Below are 23,432 nucleotides of genomic sequence, written 5' to 3' on the forward strand. Positions count from 1 at the left end.
CACTGGGTCTGACAGAGGGCCTCCAGGAGAGAGGCCCAAGCAAGACACGCCCCGAGGAGCGTCTTGCCACATGTCACCTCTGGTTCTGACTGAGCGCCTCCAGGAGAGAGGCCCAAGCAAGACGCGCCCCGAGGAGCGTCTTGTCACATGTCAACACTGGATCTGTCTGAGCGCCTCCAGGAGAGAAGCCCAAGCAAGACGCGCCCCGAGGAGTGTCTTGCCACATGTCAACAATGGGTCTGACTGAGGGCCTCCAGGAGAGAAGCCCAAGCAAGACGCGCCCCGAGGAGCGTCTTGACACATGTCAACACTGGGTCTGACAGAGGGCCTCCAGGAAAGAGGCCCAAGAAAGACGCGCCCCGAGGAGTGTCTTGCCACATGTCACCACTGGGTCTGACTGAGCGCCTCCAGGAGAGAGGCCGAAGCAAGACGCGCCCCGAGGAGCGTCAGGCCACATGTCACTACTCAGTCTGACTGACCGCCTCCAGGAGAGAGGCCCAAGCAAGACGCGCCCCGAGGAGCGTCTTGCCACATGTCAGCACTGGGTCTGACTGAACGCCTCCAGGAGAGAGGCCCCAGCAAGACGCGCCCCGAGGAGCGTCTTGCCTTTTGTCAGCACTCGGTCTGACTGAGCGCCTCCAGGAGAGAGGCCCAAGCAAGACGCGCCCCGAGGAGCGTCTTGCCACGTGTCAACACTGGGTCTGATTGAGGGCCTTCTGGAGAGAGGCCCAAGCAAGACGCGCCCCGAGGAGCGTCTTGTCCACATGTCACCACTTGGTCTGACTGAGCGCCTCCAGGAGAGAGGCCCAAGCAACATGCGCCCCGAGGAGCGTCAGGCCACATGTCACTACTCAGTCTGACTGAGCGCCTCCAGGAGAGAGGCCCAAGCAAGACGCGCCCCGAGGAGCGTCTTGCCACATGTCAACAATGGGTCTTACTGAGCGCCTCCAGGAGAGAAGCCCAAGCAAGACGCGCCCCGAGGAGCTTCTTGCCACATGTCAGCACTCGGTCTGACTGAGCGCCTCCAGGAGAGGGGCCAAAGCAAGACGCGCCCCGAGGAGCGTCTTGCCACATGTCAACAATGGGTCTGACTGAGGGCCTCCAGGAGAGAAGCCCAAGCAACACGCGGCCCGAGGAGCGTCTTGCCACATGTCAGCACTCGGTCTGACTGAGCGCCTCCAGGAGAGAGGCCAAAGCAAGACGCGCCCTGAGGAGCGTCTTGACACATGTCAACACTGGGTCTGACAGAGGGCCTCCATGAGAGAGGCCCAAGCAAGACGCGCCCCGAGGAGTGTCTTGCCACATGTCAACACTGGGTCTGACAGAGGGCCTCCAGGAGAGAGGCCCAAGCAAGACGCGCTCCGAGAAGTGTCTTGCCACATGTCACCACTTGGTCTGACTGAGCGCCTCCAGGAGAGAGGCCCAAGCAACACGCGCCCCGAGGAGCGTCAGGCCACATGTCACTACTCATTCTGACTGAGCGCCTCCAGGAGAGAGGCCCAAGCAAGACGCGCCCCGAGGAGCGTCTTGCCACGTGTCAACACTGGGTCTGATTGAGGGCCTTCTGGAGAGAGGCCCAAGCAAGACGCGCCCCGAGGAGCGTCTTGCCACATGTCACCACTTGGTCTGACTGAGCGCCTCCAGGAGAGAGGCCCAAGCAACATGCGCCCCGAGGAGCGTCAGGCCACATGTCACTACTCAGTCTGACTGAGCGCCTCCAGGAGAGAGGCCCAAGCAAGACGCGCCCCGAGGAGCGTCTTGCCACATGTCAACAATGGGTCTTACTGAGCGCCTCCAGGAGAGAAGCCCAAGCAAGACGCGCCCCGAGGAGCTTCTTGCCACATGTCAGCACTCGGTCTGACTGAGCGCCTCCAGGAGAGAGGCCAAAGCAAGACGCGCCCCGAGGAGCGTCTTGACACATGTCAACACTGGGTCTGACAGAGGGCCTCCATGAGAGAGGCCCAAGCAAGACGCGCCCCGAGGAGCGTCTTTCCACATGTCAACACTGGGTCTGACTGAGCGCCTCCAGGAGAGAGGCCCAAGCAAGACGCGCCCCGAGGAGTGTCTTGCCACATGTCAGCACTGGGTCTGACTGAGCGCCTCCAGGAGAGAGGCCCCAGCAAGATGCGCCCCGAGGAGCGTCTTGCCTTATGTCAGCACTCGGTCTGACTGAGCGCCTCCAGGAGAGAGGCCCAAGCAAGACGCGCCCCGAGGAGCGTCTTGCCACATGTCAACAATGGGTCTGACTGAGGGCCTCCAGGAGAGAGGCCCAAGCAAGATGCGCCCGGAGGAGCGTTTTGCCACATGTCAACACTGGGTCTGACAGAGGGCCTCCAGGAGAGAGGCCCCAGCAAGACGCGCCCCGAGGAGCGTCTTGCCTTTTGTCAGCACTCGGTCTGACTGAGCGCCTCCAGGAGAGAGGCCCAAGCAAGACGCGCCCCGAGGAGCGTCTTGCCACATGTCAACAATGGGTCTGATTGAGGGCCTCCAGGAGAGAGGCCCAAGCAAGATGCACCCCGAGGAGCGTCTTGCCACATGTCAACAATGGGTCTGACTGAGGGCCTCCAGGAGAGAAGCCCAAGCAACACGCGGCCCGAGGAGCGTCTTGCCACATGTCAGCACTCGGTCTGACTGAGCGCCTCCAGGAGAGAGGCCAAAGCAAGACGCGCCCTGAGGAGCGTCTTGACACATGTCAACACTGGGTCTGACAGAGGGCCTCCATGAGAGAGGCCCAAGCAAGACGCGCCCCGAGGAGTGTCTTGCCACATGTCAACACTGGGTCTGACAGAGGGCCTCCAGGAGAGAGGCCCAAGCAAGACGCGCCCCGAGAAGTGTCTTGCCACATGTCACCACTTGGTCTGACTGAGCGCCTCCAGGAGAGAGGCCCAAGCAACACGCGCCCCGAGGAGCGTCAGGCCACATGTCACTACTCATTCTGACTGAGCGCCTCCAGGAGAGAGGCCCAAGCAAGACGCGCCCCGAGGAGCGTCTTGCCACGTGTCAACACTGGGTCTGATTGAGGGCCTTCTGGAGAGAGGCCCAAGCAAGATGCGCCCCGAGGAGCGTCTTGCCACATGTCACCACTGGGTCTGACTGAGCGCCTCCAGGAGAGAGGCCGAAGCAAGACGAGCCCCGAGGAGCGTCAGGCCACATGTCACTACTCAGTCTGACTGACCGCCTCCAGGAGAGAGGCCCAAGCAAGACGCGCCCCAAGGAGCGTCTTGCCACATGTCAACAATGGGTCTGACTGACGGCCTCCAGGAGAGAAGCCCAAGCAAGACGCGCCCCGAGGAGTGTCTTGCCACATGTCAACAATGGGTCTGACTGAGGGCCTCCAGGAGAGAAGCCCAAGCAAGACGCGCCCCGAGGAGCGTCTTGACACATGTCAACAATGGGTCTGAATGAGGGCCTCCAGGAGAGAAGCCCAAGCAAGACGCGCCCCGAGGAGCGTCTTGACACATGTAAACACTGGGTCTGACAGAGGGCCTCCAGGAGAGAGGCCCAAGCAAGACGCGCCCCGAGGAGTGTCTTGCCACATGTCAGCACTGGGTCTGACTGAGCGCCTCCAGGAGAGAGACCCCAGCAAGATGCGCCCCGAGGAGCGTCTTGCCTTATGTCAGCACTCGGTCTGACTGAGCGCCTCCAGGAGAGAGGCCCAAGCAAGACGCGCCCCGAGGAGCGTCTTGCCACATGTCAACAATGGGTCTGACTGAGGGCCTCCAGGAGAGAGGCCCAAGCAAGATGCGCCCGGAGGAGCGTTTTGCCACATGTCAACACTGGGTCTGACAGAGGGCCTCCAGGAGAGAGGCCCAAGCAAGACGCGCCCCGAGGAGCGTCTTGCCACATGTCACCTCAGGTTCTGACTGAGCGCCTCCAGGAGAGAGGCCCAAGCAAGACGCGCCCCGAGGAGCGTCTTGTCACATGTCAACACTGGATCTGTCTGAGCGCCTCCAGGAGAGAAGCCCAAGCAAGACGCGCCCCGAGGAGTGTCTTGCCACATGTCAACAATGGGTCTGACTGAGGGCCTCCAGGAGAGAAGCCCAAGCAAGACGTGCCCCGAGGAGCGTCTTGACACATGTCAACACTGGGTCTGACAGAGGGCCTCCAGGAGAGAGGCCCAAGCAAGACGCGCCCCGAGGAGTGTCTTGCCACATGTCACCACTGGGTCTGACTGAGCGCCTCCAGGAGAGAGGCCGAAGCAAGACGCGCCCCGAGGAGCGTCAGGCCAAATGTCACTACTCAGTCTGACTGAGCGCCTCCAGGAGAGAGGCCCAAGCAAGACGCGCCCCGAGGACCGTCTTGCCACATGTCAGCACTGGGTCTGACTGAACGCCTCCAGGAGAGAGGCCCCAGCAAGACGCGCCCCGAGGAGCGTCTTGCCTTTTGTCAGCACTCGGTCTGACTGAGCGCCTCCAGGAGAGAAGCCCAAGCAACACGCGGCCCGAGGAGCGTCTTGCCACATGTCAGCACTCGGTCTGACTGAGCGCCTCCAGGAGAGAGGCCCAAGCAACACGCGCCCCGAGGAGCGTCAGGCCACATGTCACTACTCATTCTGACTGAGCGCAACCAGGAGAGAGGCCCAAGCAAGACGCGCCCCGAGGAGCGTCTTGCCACGTGTCAACACTGGGTCTGATTGAGGGCCTTCTGGAGAGAGGCCCAAGCAACACGCGCCCCGAGGAGCGTCAGGCCACATGTCACTACTCAGTCTGACTGAGCGCCTCCAGGAGAGAGGCCCAAGCAAGACGCGCCCCGAGGAGCGTCTTGCCACATGTCAACAATGGGTCTTACTGAGGGCCTCCAGGAGAGAAGCCCAAGCAAGACGCGCCCCGAGGAGCTTCTTGCCACATGTCAGCACTCGGTCTGACTGAGCGCCTCCAGGAGAGAGGCCAAAGCAAGACGTGCCCCGAGGAGCGTCTTGACACATGTCAACACTGGGTCTGACAGAGGGACTCCATGAGAGAGGCCAAAGCAAGACGCGCCCCGAGGAGCGTCTTGCCACATGTCAACACTGGGTCTGACTGAGCGCCTCCAGGAGAGAGGCCAAAGCAAGACGTGGCCCGAGGAGCGTCTTGCCACATGTCAGCACTGGGTCTGACTGAGCGCTTCCAGGAGAGAGGCCCCAGCAAGACGCGCCCCGAGGAGTGTCTTGCCTTATGTCACCACTCGGTCTGACTGAGCGCCTCCAGGAGAGAGGCCCAAGCAAGACGCGCCCCGAGGAGCGTCTTGCAACATGTCAACAATGGGTCTGACTGAGGGCCTCCAGGAGAGAGGCCCAAGCAAGATGCGCCCGGAGGAGCGTCTTGCCACATGTCAACACTGGGTCTGACAGAGGGCCTCCAGGAGAGAGGCCCAAGCAAGACGCGCCCCGAGGAGCGTCTTGTCACATGTCAACACTGGGCCTGTCTGAGCGCCTCCAGGAGAGAAGCCCAAGCAAGACGCGCCCCCAGGAGTGTCTTGCCGCATGTCAACAATGGGTCTGACTGAGGGCCTCCAGGAGAGAAGCCCAAGCAAGACGCGCCCCGAGGAGCGTCTTGACACATGTCAACACTGGGTCTGACAGAGGGCCTCCAGGAGAGAGGCCCAAGCAAGACGCGCCCCGAGGAGTGTCTTGCCACATGTCACCACTGGGTCTGACTGAGCGCCTCTAGGAGAGAGGCCCAAGCAAGACGCGCCCCGAGGAGCGTCAGGCCACATGTCACTACTAAGTCTGACTGAGCGCCTCCAGGAGAGAGGCCCAAGCAAGACGCGCCCCGAGGAGCGTCTTGCCACATGTCAGCACTGGGTCTGACTGAACGCCTCCAGAAGAGAGGCCCCAGCAAGACGTGCCCCGAGGAGCGTCTTGCCACATGTCAACAATGGGTCTGACTGAGGGCCTCCAGGAGAGAGGCCCAAGCAAGATGCGCCCGGAGGAGCGTCTTGCCACATGTCAACACTGGGTCTGACAGAGGGCCTCCAGGAGAGAGGCCCAAGCAAGACGCGCCCCGAGGAGCGTCTTGCCACATGTCACCTCTGGTTCTGACTGAGCGCCTCCAGGAGAGAGGCCCAAGCAAGACGTGCCCCGAGGAGCGTCTTGTCACATGTCAACACTGGGTCTTTCTGAGCGCCTCCAGGAGAGAAGCCCAAGCAAGACGCGCCCCGAGGAGCGTCTTGCCACATGTCAGCACTCGGTCTGACTGAGCGCCTCCAGGAGAGAGGCCCAAGCAAGACGCGCCCAGAGGAGCGTCTTGCCACATGTCAACAATAGGTCTGACTGAGGGCCTCCAGGAGAGAAGCCCAAGCAACACGCGGCCCGAGGAGCGTCTTGCCACATGTCAGCACTCGGTCTGACTGAGCGCCTCCAGGAGAGAGGCCAAAGCAAGACGCGCCCTGAGGAGTGTCTTGACACATGTCAACACTGGGTCTGACAGAGGGCCTCCATGAGAGAGGCCCAAGCAAGACGCGCCCCGAGGAGTGTCTTGCCACATGTCAACACTGGGTCTGACAGAGGGCCTCCAGGAGAGAGGCCCAAGCAAGACGCGCCCCGAGAAGTGTCTTGCCACATGTCACCACTTGGTCTGACTGAGCGCCTCCAGGAGAGAGGCCCAAGCAACACGCGCCCCGAGGAGCGTCAGGCCACATGTCACTACTCAGTCTGACTGAGCGCCTCCAGGAGAGAGGCCCAAGCAAGACGCCCCCCGAGGAGCGTCTTGCCACATGTCAACAATGGGTCTTACTGAGGGCCTCCAGGAGAGAAGCCCAAGCAAGACGCGCCCCGAGGAGCTTCTTGCCACATGTCAGCACTCGGTCTGACTGAGCGCCTCCAGGAGAGAGGCCAAAGCAAGACGCGCCCCGAGGAGCGTCTTGATACATGTCAACACTGGGTCTGACAGAGGGCCTCCATGAGAGAGGCCCAAGCAAGACGCGCCCCGAGGAGTGTCTTGCCACATGTCAACACTGGGTCTGACAGAGGGCCTCCAGAAGAGAGGCCCAAGCAAGACGCGCCCCGAGGAGTGTCTTGCCACATGTCACAACTTGGTCTGACTGAGCGCCTCCAGGAGAGAGGCCCAAGCAACACGCGCCCCGAGGAGCGTCAGGCCACATGTCACTACTCAGTCTGACTGAGCGCCTCCAGGAGAGAGGCCCAAGCAAGACGCGCCCCGAGGAGCGTCTTGCCATGTGTCAACACTGGGTCTGATTGAGGGCCTTCTGGAGGGAGGCCCAAGCAAGACGCGCCCCGAGGAGCGTCTTGCCACATGTCAACAATGGTTCTTACTGAGGGCCTCCAGGAGAGAAGCCCAAGCAAGACGCGCCCCGAGGAGCTTCTTGCCACATGTCACCACTCGGTCTGACTGAGCGCCTCCAGGAGAGAGGCCAAAGCAAGACGCCCCCCGAGGAGCGTCTTGACACATGTCAACACTGGGTCTGACAGAGGGCCTCCATGAGAGAGGCCCAAGCAAGACGCGCCCCGAGGAGTGTCTTGCCAAATGTCAACACTGGGTCTGACTGAGCGCCTCAGGGAGAGAGGTCCAAGCAAGACGCGCCCCGAGGAGCGTCTTGCCACATGTCACTACTCGGTCTGACTGAGCACCTCAGGGAGAGAGGTCCAAGCAAGATGCGCCCCGAGGAGCATCTTGCCACATGTCAACACTGGATCTGACTGAGTGCCTCCATGAGAGAAGCCCCAGCAAGACGCGCCCCGAGGAGCGTCTTGCCACATGTCACTACTCAGTCTGTTTGAGCGCCTCCAGGAGAGAGGCCCAAGCAAGACGTGCCCCGAGGAGCGTCTTGCCACATGTCAACAATGGGTCTGACTGAGGGCCTCCAGGAGAGAAGCCCAAGCAAGACACGCCCCGAGGAGCGTCTTGACACATGTCAACACTGGGTCTGACTGAGGGCCTCCATGAGAGAAGCCCAAGCAAGACGCGCCCCGAGGAGAGTCTTGCCACATGTCAACACTCGGTCTGACAGAGGGCATCCAGGAGAGAGGCCCAAGCAATACGCGCCCCGAGGAGCATCTTGCCACATGTCACCACTGGGTCTGACTGAGCGCCTCCAGGAGAGAGGCCCAACCAAGACGCGCCCTGAGGAGCGTCTTGCCACATGCCAACACTGGGTCTGACAGAGGGCCTCCAGGAGAGAGGCCCAAGCAAGACGCGCTCGAGGAGTGTCTTGCCACATGTCACCACTGGGTCTGACTGAGCGCCTCCAGGAGAGAGGCCCAAGCAAGACACGCCCCGAGGAGCGTCTTGTCACATGTAAACACTGGGTCTTTCTGAGCGCCTCCAGGAGAGAAGCCCAAGCAAGACGCGCACCGAGGAGCGTCTTTCCACATGTCAGCACTCGGTCTGACTGAGCGCCTCCAGGAGAGAGGCCCAAGCAAGACGCGCCCAAAGGAGCGTCTTGCAACATGTCAACAATGGGTCTGACTGAGCGCCTCCAGGAGAGAGGCCCAAGCAACATGCGCCCCGAGGAGCGTCAGGCCACATGTCACTACTCAGTCTGACTGAGCGCCTCCAGGAGAGAGGCCCAAGCAAGACGCGCCCCGAGGAGCGTCTTGCCACGTGTCAACACTGGGTCTGAATGAGGGCCTTCTGGAGAGAGGCCAAAGCAAGACGCGCCCCGCGGAGCGTCTTGCCACATGTCAACAATGGGTCTTACTGAGGGCCTCCAGGAGAGAAGCCCAAGCAACACGCGCCCCGAGGAGCTTCTTGCCATATGTCAGCACTCGGTCTGACTGAGCGCCTCCAGGAGAGAGGCCAAAGCAAGACGCGCCCCGAGGAGCGTCTTGACACATGTCAACACTGGGTCTGACAGAGGGCCTCCATGAGAGAGGCCCAAGCAAGACGCGCCCCGAGGAGTGTCTTGCCACATGTCAACACTGGGTCTGACTGAGCGCCTCCAGGAGAGAGGCCCAAGCAAGACGCGCCCCGAGGAGCGTCTTGCCACGTGTCAACACTGGGTCTGACTGAGCGCCTCCAGGAGAGAGGCCCAAGCAAGATGCGCCCCGAGGAGCGTCTTGCCACGTGTCACCACTGGGTCTGACTGAGCGCCTCCAGGAGAGAGGCCCAAGCAAGACGCGCCCATAGGAGCTTCTTGCCACGTGTCACCACTGGGTCTGATTGAGCGCCTCCAGGAGAGAGGCCCCAGCAAGACGCGCCCCGAGGAGCGTCTTGCCTTATGTCAGCACTCGGTCTGACTGAGCGCCTCCAGGAGAGAGGCCCAAGCAAGACGCACCCCGAGGAGCGTCTTGCGACATGTCACTACTCGGTCTAACTGAGCGCCTCCAGGAGAGAAGTCATAGCCAGACGTGCCCCGATGAGTGTCTTGCCACATGTCACTACTCGGTCTGACTGAGCGCCTCCAGGAGAGAGGCCCAAGCAAGACGTGCCCCGAGGAGCGTCTTGCCACATGTCAACAATGGGTCTGACTGAGGGCCTCCAGGAGAGAAGCCCAAGCAAGACGCGCCCCGAGGAGCATCTTGCCACATGTCAACACTGGGTCTGACTGAGCGCCTCCAGGAGAGAGGCCCAAGCAAGACGCGCCCCGAGGAGCGTAAGGCCACATGTCACTACTCAGTCTGACTGAGCGCCTCCAGGAGAGAGGCCCAAGCAAGACGCGCCCCGAGGAGCGTCTTGCCACATGTCAACACTGGGTCTGATTGAGGGCCTTCTGGAGAGAGGCCCAAGCAAGACGCGCCCCGAGGAGCGTCTTGCCACATGTCATTAATGGGTCTTACTGAGGGCCTCCAGGAGAGAGGCCCAAGCAAGATGCGCCCGGAGGAGCGTCTTGCCACATGTCAACACTGGGTCTGACAGAGGGCCTCCAGGAGAGAGGCCCAAGCAAGACGCGCCCCGAGGAGCGTCTTGCCACATGTCACCTCTGGTTCTGACTGAGCGCCTCCAGGAGAGAGGCCCAAGCAAGACACATCCGAGGAGCGTCTTGCCACATGTCAACAATGGGTCTGACTGAGGGCCTCCAGGAGAGAAGCCCAAGCAAGACGCGCCCAGTGGAGCGTCTTGACACATGTCAACACTGGGTCTGACAGAGGGCCTCCAGGAGAGAAGCCCAAGCAAGACGCGCCCCGAGGAGCTTCTTGCCACATGTCAGCACTCGGTCTGACTGAGCGCCTCCAAGAGAGAGGCCAAAGCAAGACGCGCCCCGAGGAGCGTCTTGACACATGTCAACACTGGGTCTGACAGAGGGCCTCCATGAGAGAGGCCCAAGCAAGACGCACCCCGAGGAGCGTCTTGCCACGTGTCACCACTGGGTCTGATTGAGCGCCTCCAGGAGAGAGGCCACAGCAAGACCGGTCAGGCCTGCAGTGTAAACATGTGAGACATGATGTTCTTTCACAGAACTGAGGTTGTTCATTACTAAATGACTTTTACAGGAATATTGTTATTATACTATTCAACAGGTTGATCATAATAATGTGTATTAAACCCACAACCTAGCACTGAGGACAGAGGGACTTTATTTAAATTAGTACTTAATGGAAACGCTACATAATGATACATAAGAGCCATGTCATACATTCAGCCTAGGAATAGTAGCATTGTGCACTATTAAAAATATACACATCAATTGCTCGAATCCCATTGTTGCATAGTAAAACTCTAATAAAACTCTAGTCTGACATCAACAGAGAAGACTTAGTGTATGTACTACAAATACAGCATTAGGATTTCGAGTGGACCGTGCACCTTGTGAACCATCAGAGGCTTATGTCTCTCGTCTCGTCTCGTCTCGTCTTCCTCCGCTTATCCGGGTCCGGGTCGCGGGGGCAGCATCCCAACTAGGGAGCTCCAGGCCGTCCTCTCCCCGGCCTTGTCCACCAGCTCCTCCGGCAGGACCCCAAGGCGTTCCCGGACCAGATTGGAGATGTAACCTCTCCAACGTGTCCTGGGTCGACCCGGGGGCCTTCTGCCGGCAGGACATGCCCGAAACACCTCCCCGGGGAGGCGTCCAGGAGGCATCCTGACCAGATGCCCAAACCACCTCAACTGGCTCCTTTCGATCCAGAGGAGCAGCGGTTCTACTCCGAGTCCCTCCCGAATGTCCGAGCTCCTCACCCTATCTCTAAGGCTGAGCCCGGCCACCCTACGGAGGAAACTCATTTCGGCCGCTTGTATCCGCGATCTCGTTCTTTCGGTCATTACCCAAAGCTCATGACCATAGGTGAGGATTGGGACGTAGATCGACCGGTAAATCGAGAGCCTGGCTTTCTGGCTCAGCTCCCTCTTCCCCACGACAGATCGGCTCAGCGTCCGCATCACTGCAGATGCCGAACCAATCCGCCTGTCGATCTCCCGATCCCTCCTACCCTCACTCGTGAACAAGACCCCGAGATACTTAAACTCCTCCACTTGAGGTAGGACCTCTCCCCCGACCCGGAGGTGGCAAGCCACCCTTTTCCGGTCGAGAACCATGGTCTCAGATTTGGAGGTGCTGATCCTCATCCCAGCCGCTTCACATTCGGCCGCGAACCTACCCAGCAAGAGCTGAAGGTCAGAGCTGGATGAAGCTAGGAGGACCACATCATCCGCAAAAAGCAGAGACGAGATTCTCCTGCCACCAAACTCGACACACTCCACACCACGGCTGCGTCTAGAAATTCTGTCCATAAAAGTGATGAACAGAACCGGTGACAAAGGGCAGCCCTGGCGGAGTCCAACCCTCACTGGGAACAGGTCCGACTTACTACCGGCTATGCGGACCAAACTCACGCTCCTCTGGTAAAGGGACTGAATGGCCCTTAACAGAAAGCCACCCACCCCATACTCCTGGAGCGTCCCCCACAGGGTGCCCCTGGGGACACGGTCATAAGCCTTCTCCAAATCCACAAAGCACATGTGGATTGGTTGGGCAAACTCCCATGCCCCCTCCATTACCCTTGCAAGGGTATAGAGCTGGTCCACAGTTCCACGGCCAGGACGAAAACCACATTGCTCCTCCTCTATCTGAGATTCAACTATCGATCGGACCCTCCTCTCCAGTACCTTGGAGTAGACCTTTCCAGGGAGGCTGAGGAGTGTGATCCCCCTATAGTTGGAACACACCCTCAGGTCACCCTTCTTAAAGATGGGGACCACCACCCCGGTCTGCCACTCCCTAGGAACTTCCCCCGATGACCACGCAATGTTGTAGAGACGTGTCAACCATGACAGCCCTACAACATCCATAGCCTTGAGATACCCAGGACGAACCTCATCCGCCCCCGGGGCTCCGCCGCTGTGTAGTTGTTTGACTACCTCAGCAACTTCTGCCCCCGAGATCGGACAGTCCATCCCCAGGCCTCCCAGCTCTGGTTCCTCCTCGGAATGCGCATTGGTGGGATTGAGGAGCTCCTCAAAGTATTCCTTCCACCGTCCGACTATAGCCTCAGTTGACGTCAGCAGCTCCCCATCCCCACTGTAAACAGTGTGAGCGAGTTGCTGCCTTCCTCTCCTGAGGCGCCGGACAGTTTGCCAGAACCTCTTTGGAGCCGATCGATAGTCTTTCTCCATGGCCTCACCAAACTCCTCCCACGCCCGAGATTTTGCCTCGGCAACTGCCACTGCTGCACCCCGCTTGGCTATCCGGTACCTGTCTGCTGCCTCCGGAGACCCACAGACCAGCCACGCCCTGTAGGCCTCCTTCTTCAGCCTGACGGCTCCCCGAACCTCTGGTGTCCACCAGCGGGTACGGGGGTTGCCACCACGACTGGCACCGGCCACCTTACGACCACAGCTAGCAACAGCCGCCTCGACAATCGCAGAGTGGAACAAGGCCCACTCGGACTCAATGTCCCCCACTGCTCTCGGGACGTGGTCAAAGCTCTGCCGGAGGTGGGAGTTGAAGACCGTCTTGACAGGTTCTTCTGCCAGGCGTTCCCAGCAGACCCTCACTATGCGTTTGGGTCTGCCAGGTCTACGCGGCATGTTCCCTTGCCATCTGATCCAACTCACCACCAGGTGGTGATCAGTTGACAGCTCCGCCCCTCTCTTCACTCGGGTGTCCAAAACATACGGCCGCAGGTCAGATGATACGACTACAAAATCTATCATCGACCTGTGACCTAGGCTGCCCTGGTACCAAGTGTACCGGTGGGCATCCTTATGTTCGAACATGGTGTTCGTTATTGCCAAACTGCGGCTTGCACAGAAGTCCAATAACAAAACACCGCTCGAGTTCTGATCAGGTGGGCCGTTCCTCCCAATCACACCCCTCCAGGTCAAGCTGTCATTGCCCACGTGAGCATTGAAGTCCCCCAGCAGGACAATGGAGTCCCCTGATGGAGCACTATCTAGCACTCGTCCCAGGGACTCCAAAAAGGGTGGGTACTCTGAACTGATATTTGGCCCATAAGCACAAACAACAGTCAGGACCCGTTCCCCGACCTGAAGGCGCAAGGAAGCTACCCTCTTGTCCCCCGGGGTAAACCCCAACACACAGGCAGAGAGTCTCGGGGCTAACAAAAAGCCAACCCCAGCCCTCCGCCTCTCACCCGGAGCAACTCCAGCAAAGTAGAGTGTCCAACCCCTCTCCAGGTCTCGGGTTCCAGAGCCAATGCTATGTGTCGAGGTGAGTCCGACTATATCTAGCCGGTACCGCTCAACCTCTGCCTCCTCCTTGAACCGTCACCTTATCGTGGTGGAGGAGTTTGAGTGCCCTAATGATCCTAGGAGCTATGTTGTCTGGGGCACTTAGTGCCCCTGGTAGGGTCTCCCATGACAAATTGGTCTTAGGTGAAGGGTGAGACAAAGAACGGTTCGAAGGATCTTTCATGGCGGTTAAAACGAAGAGTCGGAGTACCCGGCCCGGAGGGTTACCGGGGTCCCACCCTGGAGCCAGGCCTGGGGTTGGGGCCCGTGAGCGAGCGCCTGGTGGCCGGGCTTTCGCCCATGGGGCCCGGCCGGGCCCAGCCCGAACCGGATACATGGGCTCGTCCAACTGTGGACCCACCACCCGCAGGAGGAACATGAAGGGTCCGGTGCAAAGTGAATCGGGTGGCAGACCAAATCAGAGGCTTATGATGCAACATATCATCCAGTTGCTATTAGACAAGTTATAATTCTCGACCATTTTTCGGAACTGGTTTCTTGGGTCCGTGAGTAAATGCCAAATGAGATGATAGTCCTTAAGTAAGTTCCTGGCGATCCCATGTCACGCTCTTGCCCATCAGCCGGTGAACGCTGAGACGGAACTCTATGAGAGCGATGTATTTTTTAAGTGCTCCGAATATACTTCTAACAAGCGTGCGATTCACTTCGTGAGTAAACGGCAGCTGCAGCTGATTCAAACAGTCGAGCCAACTTTCTACATCACAATATGCGTTTTGTAGTTAGTCGAGTTACCTTTTGTGTGGTGCATGCACGGGTCGTTAGCGTCCAGCTCCCAGCTTAGAGAGTCCTGTATTGACACAGACGTCAATACATCTCGATGTCATGCAACACACAAAGTCTGTCGCATACAGGTGGGTTAACACACATGTACGATGTGTGCGATGGCGCGCCCGTTTACAATGGGACACAACGATGATCATTGTTAACCAAACTCTTGTTTCTCACGACAGGTGGTAGCGTTGTCTCCTGCACCTGGTCTTCGTGCACAGAGGGTGTTGTAATGTGCTCGTCATAGTCGCGATCGTTGTCACTCGAATCCGTTGTTCTCACGACAGGTGGTAGCGTTGTCTCCTGCATGTTGTCTTCGCGTGCGGCAAGCGTTGTGCTGTGCTCGTTATAAAGGTTGTCTTCGTACAAAGGGGGTGTTGAATACTCCTTCGTGAGTAGTCTAGGAGGTGGTGTGATGGAACGTATCTCAGAGGCGTTATGTGAGCGTACCACCATGGCCTGAGCAACTGCGACTACTGAGAGTACACCCAGTACAGACAGCGAGATCATTTTTTTTCTTGGGTGTTGTACGTGTGGGTACAGCCGCTTTAATGGCAGTGAGAGCAAGTGGGCAAATGTATTTATAGGTCACTAGCAGAAACTAAGGCACGTGGTCAGAGTGTAATCGTAACCACCTAAAGTAGCTCTTGTCATAATTTAATATACATAGAAATCAGAAACGGGTATGTCAGGATAGACATCGCGAGTGATAATGCGGCCAGTATCTGTGTGCGCTTGAGAGCACCTTGTTGTTCTACTGTGGTGCCCACGCCGCCGGGTCTGTAAATGTCATCGACCTTCTTTATATATGCATACGCTAAAGACCGTATATTCTCTATGGATTTGAACACGTCCTTTGTTTCGCGTAACGCTTGAGCTGTCTCGAGCGTGATGTTGTGAGTGTACACCAGTGTTTTGCGTGCACCGAGGTCCGAAAGGGCGTGCGCTACAACTATTAACCTTGGTTTGGGAGTGTGGCGAAACGCTCGCTCCGCTGTAATGGGCGGATGCAATGTTATCACCTGGTACGTTTCGTTAGTCGGGTCGTAACACACCGGTCCGTGACACGGACCGTCACATTGTATGGGGCACAGTAAGGACAACACGCCGCGGACCGTGACTTCGCACTCGACCGCGGTGGTGTTGTCGATTTGCAAAGGATCACATATGCCTCTCCAGTCGCAATGAGGCACATTGTAGTCGACGCGGCCGTCGGTCACCATAGCTTTCGTCAGCCAACACACTCGATTGCCCTTCGAAACATCGGCGATGAACGTGAGCGTAGAGGTCGCAGTCGCTTTACTGTACGCCAGGATATCCGTGTGTGAGTGCACGCTCGACGTCGATTGACAACCGGTCATGTCAGACCTGATCAGACCTTCCGAACACATGACCATTAGTTGTTGTGCGGCTGAGAGTATCGCGATCATACCGTTGAGATGTGTAGAAAGTCCGTACACGCCAGCCTTCCACGTTTCCAAAGTTTCCAGCAGTCTAGAGGGACTTGTCTTAGCTCGCATGGCAGTGCTGAATTTGCGTTGTGTAGACACAACGGCTTCGACCTCGCTTAGGATCTGTGGGCTCATGTACTCGTGGTAGGCCAAGACGTGTATAGTCGAGCACGGTGACGCCCCGAACACCTTACCCGGTTTTGTTGTGGCGATATGCGTGTCCAGTAACGCGGCAAAGTCCGCGTGTCTAGCGTGTATTGATTTTACAGCTCGCTCATACCCCAACAGTACGGTCCGTAGAAGTTCGTTCACTTGTTTCCATGCGCTCGTGGAACACAGGACATCGCAACCTCTGTGATACTCAAGTAAAGCGTCACACACCAGCTGCTTGCACGTTGGAAATACAATCGGTAGTAACTTCTTACTCCACTCTATGTTGAACTCGTATAGTATGTATATGGGCGGTTGCGGCGGTTTGCGCATTTTCTATCTACCCTCCGCTAATATGACTCTGTGGTCTGTCTCCTGAGATGGTGCGGTTGGAACTTAAGAGAGCGCTATCGACGGTCGGCGTTTCCATTTCGTAAACTGTGCCATTTTCAGCCGCTGGCAAACGGCCGTCGACGGTCGATGCGAGACACCAACATAACGTTAGACCGCGACCCTCATGCCAGTTTTCTGTAGTGCTGGTTGTAGTTTCTGGTGCACACTCGAAACGCCATTATGATCACAATTACGTTGATTAATAAATCCAGTTTTGTAGCGACTGCAGCCAGCGCCGTCGCACAACTCGTGTCGGTGTTATCTCTCGATACTTTCATTCGTATCCGAGTGTATGCAGAATCTACGGATCTGGTGAAGTTGCTTGTCACTAGCTTGCGCATGTTTGATATGGCACTTTGCGCGAGACTCACACAACCTGCAGTGGCAACCGTCGCGTCAGTGCAAAGTTTTTCCGATATATCGCTCGCAACATCGTTTGTCATTTGCTGTACACTGCGCACACTGGCCACGAGGTCGCAGAGAGGGTCTTCGTTACGAGCTACTCTGGTAGCGCCGTGGTTGATGAGGACGATCATCTTTAGCAATAGTTTAAATTAGTACTTAATGGAAACGATACATAATGATACATAAGAGCCATGTCATACATTCAGCCTAGGAATAGTAGCATTGTGCATTATTAAAAATATACAGATCAATTGCTCGAATCCCATTGTTGCAAAGTAAAACTCTAATATAACTCTAGTCTGACATCAACAGAGAAGACTTAGTGTATGCACTACAAATACAGCATTAGGATTTCGAGTGGACCGTGCACCTTGTGAACCATCAGAGGCTTATGACGCAACATATCTTCCAGTTGCTATTAGACAAGTTATAATTCTTGACCATTTTTCGGAACTGGTTTCTTGGGTCCGTGAGTAAATGCCAAATGAGATGATAGTCCTTAAGTAAGTTCCTGGCGATCCCATGTCACGCTCTTGCCCATCAGCCGGTGAATGCTGAGACGGAACTCGATGAGAGCGATGTATTTTTTAAGTGCTCCGAATGTACTTCTAACAAGCGTGCGATTCACTTCGTGAGTAAACCGCAGCTGCAGCTGATTCAAACAGTCGAGCCAACTTTCTACATCACAATATGCGTTTTGTAGTTAGTCGAGTTACCTTTTGTGTGGCGCATGCACGAGTCGTTAGCGTCCAGCTCCCAGCTTAGAGAGTCCTGTATTGACACAGACGTCAATACATCTCGATGTCATGCAACACACAAAGTCTGTCGCATACAGGTGGGTTAACACATGTACGATACCTTTTGTGTGGCGCATGCACTGGTCGTTAGCGTCCAGCTCCTGGCTTATAGAGAGTCCTGTATTGACACAGACGTCAATACATCTCGATGTCATGCAACACACAAAGTCTGTCGCATACAGGTGGGTTAACACACATGTACGATGTGTGCAATGGCGCGCCCGTTTACAATGGGACACAACGATGATCATTGTTAACCAAACTCTTGTTTCTCACGACAGGTGGTAGCGTTGTCTCCTGCACCTGGTCTTCGTGCACAGAGGGTGTTGTAATGTGCTCGTCATAGTCGCGATCGTTGTCACTCGAATCCGTTGTTCTCACGACAGGTGGTAGCGTTGTCTCCTGCATGTTGTCTTCGCGTGCGGCAAGCGTTGTGCTGTGCTCGTTATAATGGTTGTCTTCGTACAAAGGGGGTGTTGAATACTCCTTCGCGAGTAGTCTAGGAGGTGGTGTGATGGAACGTATCTCAGAGGCGTTATGTGAGCGTACCACCATGGCCTGAGCAACTGCGACTACTGAGAGTACACCCAGTACAGACAGCAAGATCATTTTTTTTCTTGGGTGTTGTACGTGTGGGTACAGCCGCTTTAATGGCAGTGAGAGCAAGTGGGCAAATGTATTTATAGGTCACTAGCAGAAACTAAGGCACATGGTCAGAGTGTAATCGTAACCACCTAAAGTAGCTCTTGTCATAATTTAATATACATAGAAATCAGAAACGGGTATGTCAGGATAGACATCGCGAGTGATAATGCGGCCAGTATCTGTGTGCGCTTGAGAGCACCTTGTTGTTCTACTGTGGTGCCCACGCCGCCGGGTCTGTAAATGTCATCGACCTTCTTTATATACGCATACGCTAAAGACCGTATATTCTCTATGTATTTGTTTCGCGTAACGCTTGAGCTGTCTCGAGCGTGATGTTGTGAGTGTACACCAGTGTTTCGCGTGCACCGAGGTCCGAAAGGGCGTGCGCTACAACTATTAACCTTGGTTTGGGAGTGTGGCGAAACGCTCGCTCCGCTGTAATGGGCGGATGCAATGTTATCACCTGGTACGTTTCGTTAGTCAGGTCGTAACACACCGGTCCGTGACACGGACCGTCACATAGTATGGGGCACAGTAAGGACAACACGCCGCCGACCGTGACTTCGCACTCGACCGCGGTGGTGTTGTCGATTTGCAAAGGATCACATACGCCTCTCCAGTCGCAATGAGGCACATTGTAGTCGACGCGACCTTCGGTCACCATAGCTTTCGTCAGCCAACACACTCGATTGCCCTTCGAAACATCGGCGATCAACGTGAGCGTAGAGGTCGCCGTCGCTTTACTGTACGCCAGGATATCCGTGTGTGAGTGCACGCTCGACGTCGATTGACAACCGGTCATGTCAGACCTGATCAGACCTTCCGAACACATGACCATTAGTTGTTGTGCGGCTGAGAGTATCGCGATCATACCGTTGAGATGTGTAGAAAGTCCGTACACGCCAGCCTTCCGCGTTTCCAAAGTTTCCAGCAGTCTAGAGGGACTTGTCTTAGCTCGCATGGCAGTGCTGAATTTGCGTTGTGTAGACACAACGGCTTCGACCTCGCTTAGGATCTGTGGGCTCATGTACTCGTGGTAGGCCAAGATGTGTATAGTCGAGCGCGGTGACGCCCCGAACACCTTACCCGGTTTTGTTGTGGCGATATGCGTGTCCAGTAACACGGCAAAGTCCGCGTGTCTAGCGTGTATTGATTTTACAGCTCGCTCATACCCCAACAGTACGGTCCGTAGAAGTTCGTTCACTTGTTTCCATGCGCTCGTGGAACACAGGACATCGCAACCTCTGTGATACTCAAGTAAAGCGTCACACACCAGCTGCTTGCACGTTGGAAATACAATCGGTAGTAACTTCTTACTCCACTCTATGTTGAACTCGTATAGTATGTATATGGGCGGTTGCGGCGGTTTGCGCATTTTCTATCTACCCTCCGCTAATATGACTCTGTGGTCTGTCTCCTGAGATGGTGCGGTTGGAACTTAAGAGAGCGCTATCGACGGTCGGCGTTTCCATTTCGTAAACTGTGCCATTTTCAGCCGCTGGCAAACGGCCGTCGACGGTCGATGCGAGACACCAACATAACGTTAGACCGCGACCCTCATGCCAGTTTTCTGTAGTGCTGGTTGTAGTTTCTGGTGCACACTCGAAACGCCATTATGATCACAATTACGTTGATTAATAAATCCAGTGTTGTAGCGACTGCAGCCAGCGCCGTCGCACAACTCGTGTCGGTGTTATCTCTCGATACTTTCATTCGTATCCGAGCGTATGCAGAATCTACGGATCTGGTGAAGTTGCTTGTCACTAGCTTGCGCATGTTTGATATGGCACTTTGCGCGAGACTCACACAACCTGCAGTGGCAACCGTCGCGTCAGTGCAAAGTTTTTCCGATATATCGCTCGCAACATCGTTTGTCATTTGCTGTACACTGCGCACACTGGCCACGAGGTCGCAGAGAGGGTCTTCGTTACGAGCTACTCTGGTAGCGCCGTGGTTGATGAGGACGATCATCTTTAGCAATAGTTCATCTCGAAGCGCAACGAAGGTGAGGGCGACGGGTTGGCCGGTTCTGCCTTCAGGCCACTCGGTTGCCGCTAGATTGCCCAATGCCACACACGCAGACGAACCCTGTACACACTCAAAGACCCGTGTGCGATCGTTGATTTCTGCTAGTACGTTTGCTAGTTCTACGTGCTTCCATGTATCGGGCGTGGGCACGCGCTTGTTTTAGAGGCGTTTTCGCGCAGCCTCTACCCTGCACGACCGCTCGTGGCCGCACTAGCTATATTTATCTTTATTTGTTTCACACACACACACACACACACACACACACACACACACACACACACACACACACACACACACACACACACACACACACACACACACACACACACACACACACACACAGGCCCTTGCGTGCAAACCCCGGTCAGGCCTGCAGTGCACACATAAGAGACATGATGTTCTTTCACAGAACTGAGGTTGTTCATTACTAAATGACTTTTACAGGAATATTGTTATTATACTATTCAACAGGTTGATCATAATAATGTGTATTAAACCCACAACCTAGCACTGAGGACAGAGGGACTTTATTTAAATTAGTACTTAATGGAAACGATACATAATGATACATAAGAGCCATGTCATACATTCAGCCTAGGAATAGTAGCATTGTGCACTATTAAAAATATACACATCAACTGCTCGAATCCCATTGTTGCAAAGTAAAACTCTAATAAAACTCTAGTCTGACATCAACAGAGAAGACTTAGTGTATGTACTACAAATACAGCATTAGGATTTCGAGTGGACCGTGCACCTTGTGAACCATCAGAGGCTTATGACGCAACATATCTTCCAGTTGCTATTAGACAAGTTATAATTCTCGACCATTTTTCGAAACTGGTTTCTTGGGTCCGTGAGTAAATGCCAAATGAGATGATAGTCCTTAAGTAAGTTCCTGGCGATCCCATGTCACGCTCTTGCCCATCAGCCGGTGAACGCTGAGACGGAACTCGATGAGAGCGATGTATTTTTTAAGTGCTCCGAATGTACTTCTAACAAGCGTGCGATTCACTTTGTGAGTAAACCGCAACTGCAGCTGATTCAAACAGTCGAGCCAACATTCTACATCACAATATGCGTTTTGTAGTTAGTCGAGTTACCTTTTGTGTGGCGCATGCACGGGTCGTTAGCGTCCAGCTCCCAGCTTATAGAGTCCTGTATTGACACAGACGTCAATACATCTCGATGTCATGCAACACACAAAGTCTGTCGTATACAGGTGGGTTAACACATGTACGATACCTTTTGTGTGGCGCATGCACGGGTCGTTAGCGTCCAGCTCCCGGCTTATAGAGAGTCCTGTATTGACACTGACGTCAAGACATCTCGATGTCATGCAACACACAAAGTCTGTCGCAAACAGGTGGGTTAACACACATGTACGATGTGTGCGATGGTGAGCCCATTTACAATGGGACACGACGATGATCATTGTTAACCAAACTCTTGTTTCTCACGACAGGTGGTAGCGTTGTCTCCTGCACCTGGTCTTCGTGCACAGAGGGTGGTGTAATGTGCTCGTCATAGTCGCGATCGTTGTCACTCGAATCCGTTGTTCTCACGACAGGTGGTAGCGTTGTCTCCTGTATGTTGTCTATGCGTGCGGCAAGCAATGTGCTGTGCTCGTTATAATGGTTGTCTTCGTACAAAGGGGGTGTTGAATACTCCTTCGCGAGTAGTCTAGGAGATGGCGTGATGGGACGTATCTCAGAGGCGTTATTTGAGCGTATCACCATGGCCTGAGCAACTGCGACTAGTGAGAGTACACCCAGTACAGACAGCGAGATCATTTTTTTTCTTGGGTGTTGTACGTGTGGGTACAGCCGCTTTAATGGCAGTGAGAGCAAGTGGGTATATGTATTTATATTGGGTCGGTGACACAGACGTCAATACATCTCGATGCCATGCAACACACAAAGTCTGTCGCATACAGGTGGGTTAACACATGCACGATACCTTTTGTGTGGCGCATGCATGGGTCGTTAGCATCCAGCTCCTGGCTTATAGAGAGTCCTTAATTGACACAGACGTCAATACATCTCGATGTCATGCAACACACAAAGTCTGTCGCATACAGGTGGGTTAACACACATGTACGATGTGTGCGATGGCGCGCCCGTTTACAATGGGACACGACGATGATCATTGTTAACCAAACTCTTGTTTCTCACGACAGGTGGTAGCGTTGTCTCCTGCACCTGGTCTTCGTGCACAGAGGGTGTTGTAATGTGCTCGTCATAGTCGCGATCGTTGTCACTCGAATCCGTTGTTCTCACGACAGGTGGTAGCGTTGTCTCCTGCATGTTGTCTTCACGTGCGGCAAGCGTTGTGCTGTGCTCGTTATCATGGTTGTCTTCGTACAAAGGGGGTGTTGAATACTCCTTCGCGAGTAGTCTAGGAGGTGGTGTGATGGAACGTATCTCAGAGGCGTTATGTGAGCGTACCACCATGGCCTGAGCAACTGCGACTACTGAGAGTACACCCAGTACAGACAGCGAGATCATTTTTTTTCTTGGGTGTTGTACGTGTGGGTACAGCCGCTTTAATGGCAGTGAGACCAAGTGGGCAAATGTATTTATAGGTCACTAGCAGAAACTAAGGCACGTGGTCAGAGTGTAATCGTAACCACCTAAGGTAGCTCTTGTCATAATTTAATATACATAGAAATCAGAAACGGGTAAGTCAGGATAGACATCGCGAGTGATAATGCGGCCAGTATCTGTGTGCGCTTGAGAGCACCTTGTATTTCTACTATGGTGCCCACACCGCCGGGTCTGTAAATGTCATCGACCTTCTTTATATACGCATACGCTAAAGACCGTATATTCTCTATGGATTTGAACACGTCCTTTGTTTCGCGTAACGCTTGAGCTGTCTCGAGCGTGATGTTGTGAGTGTACACCAGTGTTTCGCGTGCACCGAGGTCCGAAAGGGCGTGCGCTACAACTATTAACCTTGGTTTGGGAGTGTGGCGAAACGCTCGCTCCGCTGTAATGGGCAGATGCAATGTTATCACCTGGTACGTTTCGTTAGTCGGGTCGTAACACACCGGTCCATCACACGGACCGTCACATTGTATGGGGCACAGTAAGGACAACACGCCACCGACCGTGACTTCGCACTCGACCGCGGTGGTGTTGTCGATTTGCAAAGGATCACATACGCCTCTCCAGTCGCAATGAGGCACATTGTAGTCGACGCGACCGTCG

This window comes from Nothobranchius furzeri, chromosome 1 (genome assembly GCF_043380555.1).
Source record: "Nothobranchius furzeri strain GRZ-AD chromosome 1, NfurGRZ-RIMD1, whole genome shotgun sequence".
Taxonomy (NCBI): Eukaryota; Metazoa; Chordata; class Actinopteri; order Cyprinodontiformes; family Nothobranchiidae; genus Nothobranchius; species Nothobranchius furzeri.